The 9693-nt window shown below is 48.8% G+C and overlaps 1 non-coding gene across 1 annotated transcript; it reads right to left on the bottom strand.

Annotated features, from left to right (window-relative positions):
- Nucleotides 1-473: 473 nt before the first annotated feature.
- On the bottom strand, nt 474-545 carry Trnam-cau (transfer RNA methionine (anticodon CAU)). The gene has a single exon. It is a non-coding gene; the product is annotated as a tRNA-Met (tRNA).
- Nucleotides 546-9693: the final 9148 nt, after the last annotated feature.

Below are 9693 nucleotides of genomic sequence, written 5' to 3'. Positions count from 1 at the left end.
ATGAATCCACCGAGTCAACATTCCTTCTCCATTTATCTTTCCTTCCAGTTGTATCTTCCTTTCTGCTCTGTTTTACTTTCTCTTTTCGTTCGTCCCTCTTGATATTTGTACTTTGCAGTGTGTATTGAGCAGGGAGTGGTGCTTTCTTGCAAGTTTGCCGAGTCGAAGGTTCGATGGACTTCTCGTGTTCTCTGGATGGCAGTCGTGAGTCAGTCAAGTCAAGTCGACGGAATAGCGCGAGCTCCAGTGTGGGAGCAAACCCATTCCTACGCTAGGTAAGTGCGTGAAATAGAGTAAAGAAAAACGGTGGTAGGTAGGACCTGACTCAGGTACATGTACATAATGTACATGTACCTCTGGCTTTCATGCATTGTATGGTTCTGTACTGTGTAGATCACGCTCATCAACCCATCTTCAGTGGTCAAAATGTGGAGAAGGAAGAAAAGGAAGAAAAAGAAAAAAAAAGAAAAAAGTAGCAGAGGATGGTTTCGATCCATCGACCTCTGGGTTATGGGCCCAGCACGCTTCCGCTGCGCCACTCTGCTTCACACATAAACAGAGCATCCTAAACGCACATACATAACTGTCGAAGTGCCGACGTCCCGCTGCCTGAAATATACATAGTACAAGTAGGTACTTAGTTACCATGGTTACACGTACATGTAGTTACAAGGTCATTTGTGCCAGTGGCGACAAAAGAAAAGTCTCGTCACCCCGGCCCCGCTTGTGGTGTTTCCAACGGCCACGTATCACTTTGATGCGTGTTGGCCATCACGTGACTGAGGCTGAGAGATAGAATTTCTGATTTTCGCTTTCCCCTGAAGAAGGAAACGAGCCCAGAGTTGGTTGGTCTCAGAACTAATATCAATCAGCGATCGCTGCGATAGACATAACAGAGACACCCGACATTGCGTCTTGGCCGGCGACTAGATGTAAAGCCGAACGACAGTACGGGCACAGCAGTGGCTAATGAAATATTCAGCTACGGCTTATCCTTCTCCACGAAGCGAAAACTTCAAACTCGGCCACAAGTAGCAATGTATTTGAAATAAATGTTCTCCCTCGCGCGCTCCTCAGTCAAAATGATGCTTCAGCAGTGTACATTGCATGCTGCTGCCACTGGAAACACGACTTCTACTGGACCAGGAAATCTGCCATTGATGTGAAGAAGGATGATCTGCTGCAAGGAGTATAGCGTCATATGCCAACCCTGTTGTCATAACCTGGATAGAAACGTCGCTTTAGCATCTCACACTCCTTTCTACCCAACGTCAACTTTCCAGGTTCCTGAAGTATTTTGTCTTGTGCAGTTAGCAACTTTCAAATGTGACTTTAGACGTCCAAAACAATTTTGTTGGCTGTCACTCAGCTTCTACTTTACACCCATTATCCGTCACTAGCAATTGGCAACATGGAGCCCCTGACACGGCTAACGAAGTGCGATATCCCCGGCTTCTTCGGTCTGCCACCTTGGGTGCGCACCAGCCCGATCTTTCAACAGCTCCGCCTCACCACCGTGGAGGACATGGTTAACATCAAGCTCCTCGTCTTTGTCCGTCGTTGTCTGTTCACCCGACCTAGCTCCCTCTTCACCATCTTCTTCCTGAGGGTTACTGGTGACCGCACTCGGGGACCAGCACATCACCTTCTCCAAGTACCATTTTGGCCGGGTCCTGCGGGTCGTGCGGGTCGAACGACCATATAGTTCATCGACGCAGTCCTGTGGAACCAGCTCCCGCCTGATCTCCGTTCCGAGCCCAGACAACTTGTCTGAAAACACACACTGAAGATCTACGTGCGCACTCCACTGTCCTTGTACCACTTTGTGCCGACTGCCGAGACAGTGCCCAATCAGCCATCAGGGAAGAGCAGGGCCTTGTATAGTCTATACACTGAGGAACGGCGGAACGCAGTCACATCCTGATTGGTCCGGCTACATGACTGTATACCCTAGTCCTTCATACAGTTTGTGTATGATATGGAGGGTAGTCACATGACTTTCATACAGTTTGTGTATGATATGGAGGGTACAGTCAACTTCGCTTATAACGACACTCGGCGGGGCATCAAAAAGGTGTCCTTATTCGCGAAGTGTCGTTATACCCGAAGTCTCATTATTATGTATTACAGTGGGATGGGACTTTGCTCTGGGCATGGAAATTCTGTCGTTATTCGCGAATTGTCCTTATATCCGCAGTCGTTATTAGCGAAGTTGACTGTATACACATGACCTCCTCAGCTGTAAACACACGTCGTTGCTGGCCAAAACGTTGGTCCGCCCATTACATGGCCTGGCCAACCGGACCGGTTTCGCCGGGCTTGTTGATTCCCTGGAGCAGAGCATTGTGCACGATTTCCGCTGTGTCGTGCTGTGGGTGCTAAACAAATTCGTGTTTCGACTGTTCAGGGACTGACTGCATGTGCGCCTTGTGTCCTGAAAGTTGAGGCTTGACGGCGATTGCATTCCTACCGTCGAAAAGGGGCAAGCGCTGGCTGTGCTGTGATCTCACGAGAACCGTGGGGTGAACTGTTTAACTTTCACTTTTTTTTGCTGTGAGACGACTGCGGGAAGAGTCGCAATTCGTGAACGCTCAACTTCTAGATCTCTGGTACTGAGTACAACTGAAAACTGGTGGGTTGGACTTGGCCAGCAAGTAACCCTTGGCGGACAAAGCAGGCAGAATAATTGGTAATCGGAATTTGGTACAGCTTTTCTGGCATGTTTCATGCATGTATGGTTCATGTGGATAATAAAATGGAGCAGAGTTCAAGGTAGTGACTGTTACGGAGGTAGCCTCAATAAATAATTATTGATGTATTATTCGTTCTCATTCTGCTTCTTTGAATGTTGCTGAACAGTTTTCCTCTCCACGCTCTGCTACATCATTACCTGTACGCGCCACGTCTAGCGCCTTGTTTCTACGCTAACACTGTCTTAGCACCTCATTCGTCATCACGTGCTCTTCTTATCTACATCTACATGTATGTGCTAAGTGTTGGTGTAGAGGCAAAGACCTAGGTGTTAGATGTGGCCGCCGCTCTTGCTATAATAGTTCATTGGAGCGTAGGCGTAGTTGTATTTTTCCAGAGTTCTGCTTGTGATGGTAGTCTTCTGAATGGTCATCGAAGTAAATCTGAGTATGGTTCAAGACAGTTAGTTGCCTTCCGAGAGTATCACTGGGTTTATGAGCCACAGTGCCTGTCATGAGGTGTGCATTGCTCTGTCAATTTCACTGCTGTTCCCGCGGAATCTGCAATGTTTTATTTTTTACTCTTGCTACTACTAGTAGTAGTATAGTAGTAACTTTTTTTTGACAATGCAACACAATATTGTGGAAAGGTCACAACAATAAGAGACAAGATCAAAAGGAAAGCTTTACAATAATAATAACGAGAGAGCTTGGAAGCTCAGGGCCCTACGCTATGCTTTTTTGCCTTGATGACTTAGACAAAAAAAGCATAGGGATGTTATTATTATTATTATTATTATTATTACGAAATAGAGGTTGCGACTTCGGCGATGATTTTGTTTAGGAATGGGTTTGCTCCCACACTGGAGCTCGCGCTATTCCGCCGACGACTTGACACTTGACTGACTCACGACTGCCATCCAGAGAACACGAGAAGTCCATCGAACCTTCGACTCGGCAAACCTGCAAGAAAGCACCACTCCCTGCTCAATACACAGTGTTTCGGGGAATTCACCCCTCATCAGTTGAGCTCGAGTAGGCTGAGGAAGATTGTGCCTAAAGAGCACCACTTATATAGTGCTGTCCAGGCACAAACATCACCAGGGATACAAACTTACAGAGACACTCCGTTTCCAGCGCGACAAACACCTCGTGAACACCAGATAGCAGCGTGAGTCAGTTATCGCTCCTGGACGGTGAGAACAGACGAAGAGGACCCTCGGTCATTCACAACGCTGTCACCTCCAAACCACCTAGTCGCACGCCCGCGCTGGGCACAACAGTACGAAATAGAGGTTGCGACTTCGGCGATGATTTTGTTTAGGAATGGGTTTGCTCCCACACTGGAGCTCGCGCTATTCCGCCGACGACTTGACACTTGACTGACTCACGACTGCCATCCAGAGAACACGAGAAGTCCATCGAACCTTCGACTCGGCAAACCTGCAAGAAAGCACCACTCCCTGCTCAATACACAGTGTTTCGGGGAATTCACCCCTCATCAGTTGAGCTTGAGTAGGCTGAGGAAGATTGTGCCTGAAGAGCACCACTTATATAGTGCTGTCCAGGCACAAACATCACCAGGGATACAAACTTACAGAGACACTCCGTTTCCAGCGCGACAAACACCTCGTGAACACCAGATAGCAGCGTGAGTCAGTTATCGCTCCTGGACGGTGAGAACAGACGAAGAGGACCCTCGGTCATTCACAACGCTGTCACCTCCAAACCACCTAGTCGCACGCCCGCGCTGGGCACAACAGTACGAAATAGAGGTTGCGACTTCGGCGATGATTTTGTTTAGGAATGGGTTTGCTCCCACACTGGAGCTCGCGCTATTCCGCCGACGACTTGACACTTGACTGACTCACGACTGCCATCCAGAGAACACGAGAAGTCCATCGAACCTTCGACTCGGCAAACCTGCAAGAAAGCACCACTCCCTGCTCAATACACAGTGTTTCGGGGAATTCACCCCTCATCAGTTGAGCTTGAGTAGGCTGAGGAAGATTGTGCCTGAAGAGCACCACTTATATAGTGCTGTCCAGGCACAAACATCACCAGGGATACAAACTTACAGAGACACTCCGTTTCCAGCGCGACAAACACCTCGTGAACACCAGATAGCAGCGTGAGTCAGTTATCGCTCCTGGACGGTGAGAACAGACGAAGAGGACCCTCGGTCATTCACAACGCTGTCACCTCCAAACCACCTAGTCGCACGCCCGCGCTGGGCACAACAGTACGAAATAGAGGTTGAGACTTCGGCGATGATTTTGTTTAGGAATGGGTTTGCTCCCACACTGGAGCTCGCGCTATTCCGCCGACGACTTGACACTTGACTGACTCACGACTGCCATCCAGAGAACACGAGAAGTCCATCGAACCTTCGACTCGGCAAACCTGCAAGAAAGCACCACTCCCTGCTCAATACACAGTGTTTCGGGGAATTCACCCCTCATCAGTTGAGCACAATCTTCCTCAGCCTACTCAAGCTCAACTGATGAGGGGTGAATTCCCCGAAACACTGTGTATTGAGCAGGGAGTGGTGCTTTCTTGCAGGTTTGCCGAGTCGAAGGTTCGATGGACTTCTCGTGTTCTCTGGATGGCAGTCGTGAGTCAGTCAAGTGTCAAGTCGTCGGCGGAATAGCGCGAGCTCCAGTGTGGGAGCAAACCCATTATTATTATTATTATTATTATTCCACAATCACGATGACATAGTGCCAATAAGCATGTGATGCGGGCGATTTTAACCAGCCATGGTGGGGACAACTGAGAAAAAGAAGGAGAAGAAAAAGAGAAAACAAAACAAAACAAAAGGAGTACTATAGGAACCTGGAGAGAGCAGCATGAAGATTAGGCTAGCAATGGAAAACAACGAATTCAATTCAATTCAACTTAGGCGCGGGCAGAATGGAACAAAATGCAGCGAAGGTGTCACGAGACTTTACCTCCTGCGGAAGCCGAGACCAATGAGAATAGGAAACAGAGGGGATTTTAAAAGGATCGATGACCTGGCAAGTGGGAAATGGAGAGAACATCTAGTACGCGAGCTATTATTGAACCAGCTTAAATGCGCAAGTGCATGAGGAGGAGCAAGTTGAAGCTTAATACGGTGAATGAATGTGCATGCCGAGTGGGGAAAGCGTTCTGAGAGAGGGGAAGAGGAAGCCAAAATGTATAGCGTCTGAGAGGAGGTCGGAGGGGGCATGCGAAATATTAATCGAAGTAATAATTTACGGTGGGTGACTTCTAACCGATGCATAAGAGCGGAGGATAGACCGGAGGACCAAACGAGAGAGCAGTAATCAAACAAAGGAAGAACATAAGGGTGATAAATTTGTATTCGACAACCATGGTGTAGATGGGAGATGTGAGGAGAAACGCAGCCTATCGCGAAGCAAACTCGCTTTTCAATATAGGTTACGTGCGAATCCCAGGACAAGTGTTCATCAAGAAATATACCAAGGTGTTTGTGATTTTTAACAATGTTGATAGCAAGGGGATCATCAGGGAAAGTAAAAAGCCGAGTCGTAAAGAGGGTGAGGTCACTGGAGGGTCGTGGGGGGATACAAAGGATTGCCGTTTTCGACACATTGGGGCGGAGTTTCCACTTCAACATCCAGCGCACAACTTGATTAATGTGATACTGTAGCGAGTCGCAGGCTTGTAATAAGCCTGGCTCGGTTATATGGAGCGCTGTATCGTCCGCGTAGAGTGAGGTATGATCCAAACCTGCCAAATCATTAACGTATACGATGAACAATAGAGGCCCCAAGATAGAGCCCTGGGGCACTCCAGAGTGGACTGTTAGAGGGGCGGACAGGGCATGTCCAATTCGGACACTCTGTCGACGTTCAGTGAGATAGCTGGTGAGCCACTGCAGACATGTCCCGGCTACGCCAAACGCTGCTAACTTATGGAGGAGACCCCTTGTCCAGACAGTGTCAAATGCTTTGCTCAGGTCGAAAAAACATAGCAGGCTAAATTGCTTCTGACCCTTGCATTCATATAGCTTCTGCACAAGCCTCAGCAACTGCCAGGCGGTCGAATCGCCTCGCCGAAATCCAGACTGTGACGGGTCAAGGACCGGGTTCACATGTTGGTATAGGTGGCCAAATGCCACACGTTCACAGAGCTTTGAAATGGTGGAAAGGAGTGAAATCGGCCGGTAATTGGATGCAGACAGTTTACTGCCTTTATTCTTGTAAATAGGCACAACCACAGCTGCCTTCCAGATATCAGGGAAGATTCCGGTGGCGAAGGACTGGTTGAAAACTAGGCTGAGAGGGATAGCAATACTAGGAGACAGGGCTTTTAGCAGTTCATGGGATATGCCATCTGCACCTGCCGCCTTCTTGGGCTTTAGGCGACGGATGTGTTGGGCAATGGCGGTGGGAGTAGTGCTAAAAGAGGGTAGTGCTGGGAGCCCGTGGTATGGAATACCAGGAAGAGACCATGCAGGATCATCCGGTGTTCCAAAGCTGATGAATTGGCGATTCAGAGCATTGGCAATCTGGGTAGGGTCGTTGTGTACAGTGTTATTTTCATGGAGTTCAGTGATGATAGGGTTTCCAACAGGGGTCGGCGAACGAAGCTGCTTAACAAACTTGAACAAACTAGGGGTGGATGCAATAATGGATGAGGGGTTAGTGCTAATGGAGGACACATACTGGCGGTGAGCCTCTCTAGATAGGATTCGTGCTCTGTTACGTTAGCACTTATAGTGCTCGTGATTGCTAGGGGTAGGATACTTGCGATACAAGCTGTACGAGTCTCGCTTCCTCTACAGCTGAGCTTTAACAGCACGTGTCAGCCACGGGGGACTTGGTGTACGTCGTCTAGGGGCTGAAGAGCGCGACCGGGTGGGTAGGAAAGCGGAGCACAGACCATGAAGGATGTCATAAAATGCTGGAGCAGTACGGTTTGGATCTCCAAGCTTCAACTGGAGAGCAGCATGCCAGTTCACATTAGCAATGGATTCATTTAGAGCAACTAGGTGAGTGGGAAGAATGGAGGAGATGTCAAACTGACTGAAGTCAGGTATCTGGAAGGAATGGGAGGGCAGTGTAGTGTTGGGTGCAGGTGGTGATGCGGTACATGTCGGGATGCACAAACGGCCGAGAACAATTGAGTGGTCCGACTGACCGAGAGGGGCTGAGGGGCGCGGATCGCAGATGCTGGCTGCAGTGTCAGTGATCATCAGGTCCAGAGCAGCCTCATTGCCTTTGTGGGAGCGGTGGGTCGAGAATGTGACGTGTTGCTGCAAGGAAAACATGTCAAGAAGACATGAAAGGTGGTGGCCTGCAGTGTCTGTTGTTGTTCCATACCAGGTGGAACATTTAGCATTGAAATCTCCCATGATGAGGACTGGCGAGCCAGGGGTCCGTATTTTAGTCAAGCAGCTTTGAAATGAGGCGTAAAAGTTATCTATCACCGACGGGTCGGTGGACGGTGGGCGGTAGACAGCCGCAATTTGGATGGGCTGCTGGTGCGTGGGGCAAGCAGAGGTTCCAGTGGATGGCGATATATCTACCCAGGTAGCTTCGAATTGCGGAAGATGTAGGTCTGTACGGTGGGTAATAGGACCAAATGCACTTGATTTTACTAAGATAGCAACACCGCCATAGGCCAGGAAGTCGTTGGTGTTAATTTTATTCTCAGAGGTGGGTCGATCCCTTCGAAAACATTCATAGCCTGGGAAGGAGAGGGAAATTTGTGGACACAACCAGGTTTCAGTTATGCAAACAACAAGGGGACAGCTGGTCGTGAGAATGTCGGATAGTTCAGCAGATTTGTTTCTAAGGGAACGTGCATTGATACAGGCTACGGGAAAGGAAGCTAGGGGCGTTGAAGGATAGAAGGGTGTTGCATTAGGGTCAAGCTGAGGTGTTGGTTTACTCATTGTTCAGATTCAGCCTGGTCAGCGTGGAACCTCCATTTCCGGATACTAATTTTGTCAGGCCAGAAACCAGGCCCTTGGATCTTGTCTACACAGTTCTCTCCCACAATACAGGTGGGCATAAGCTGTACCAAAGTACCGTGATTCTGAGATTGAGCAGTGAAAAACTTCGACATCTTTCTTTTTACACCACAGTTCAATTGAGGCAGCATCGCATCCAAGGTCTACATTGCCAAGGTAGAAAGCCATGCGCTTCACCCGCTCCACGCCCTGAAGGTCAGTGCGTTTGGTACGGGCTGGCTCTTTTGTGAACTGGCTCGTGATAGTGCGTTTCAGTGGACTACCGGTAGTGTTGGCGTCGGCTTGTGCAGGACGGCGGCGGTGTGGGTTTTGCCACCCATTGTCGCTTGTGCTTGTATCATGCGTTTGAGGTTTGGCGGGCAGGTCAGGTATGGCCGTTGGGGTACTACTTCTTGTAGTAGTACGTGTACTACTGTCCGTGCTGGTGTGTGTGTGCCTGTTGGTGAGGCAGCTTTCCTTGCAGTGCTACTGTACAATTTCTCTTGGTCAGTGCAAGCTGGGGACGCTACGGGTACGGGATTTATGGACTGCATTCTCTCTACTACTCCCTTCAGTTGAGCAACTTCTACTTGCAAGGAGACAATGGCGTCTGTCTTGCTCGTTCGAAGACATTCTATTTCTGAAGCCATACCTTTTATAGTCTCGTTAAGCAGCTGGAAAGTGGAGAGCAGGTCGCTTACCATTTGGTCTGGTGACTTCCGTATTCCTAGTCCTTCCTTGCGAAGGGCAACAACCAAGTCTTGTCGGCCCATTGTCTCCGGGTTGGTCAGTCCTGTAGCTCGGGCAACTGTGAGCAGCTCCTCGTATGTCAGCAGAGCTAAGTCCATATCTTCGTTAGTCGCCATATTATTGAGTCATACATCAACACTAGAACAAATCAGTGTAGGTGCGGTCCTGCCGAAGGCAGCTACACCGGTGAAACAAACTCGACCGCGGAGCGCAAAAACTTGCATCCGCACTCTAGATAAATAAATGTTGCTATAAATTCTTATAAGTTTCTACTTTTTGTTTTTAGACATA

The sequence above is a fragment of the Sycon ciliatum genome, chromosome 6 (genome assembly GCF_964019385.1).
Source record: "Sycon ciliatum chromosome 6, ocSycCili1.1, whole genome shotgun sequence".
In the NCBI taxonomy this organism is placed as follows: Eukaryota; Metazoa; Porifera; class Calcarea; order Leucosolenida; family Sycettidae; genus Sycon; species Sycon ciliatum.
This window is presented reverse-complemented; position numbering and strand designations above follow the sequence as displayed.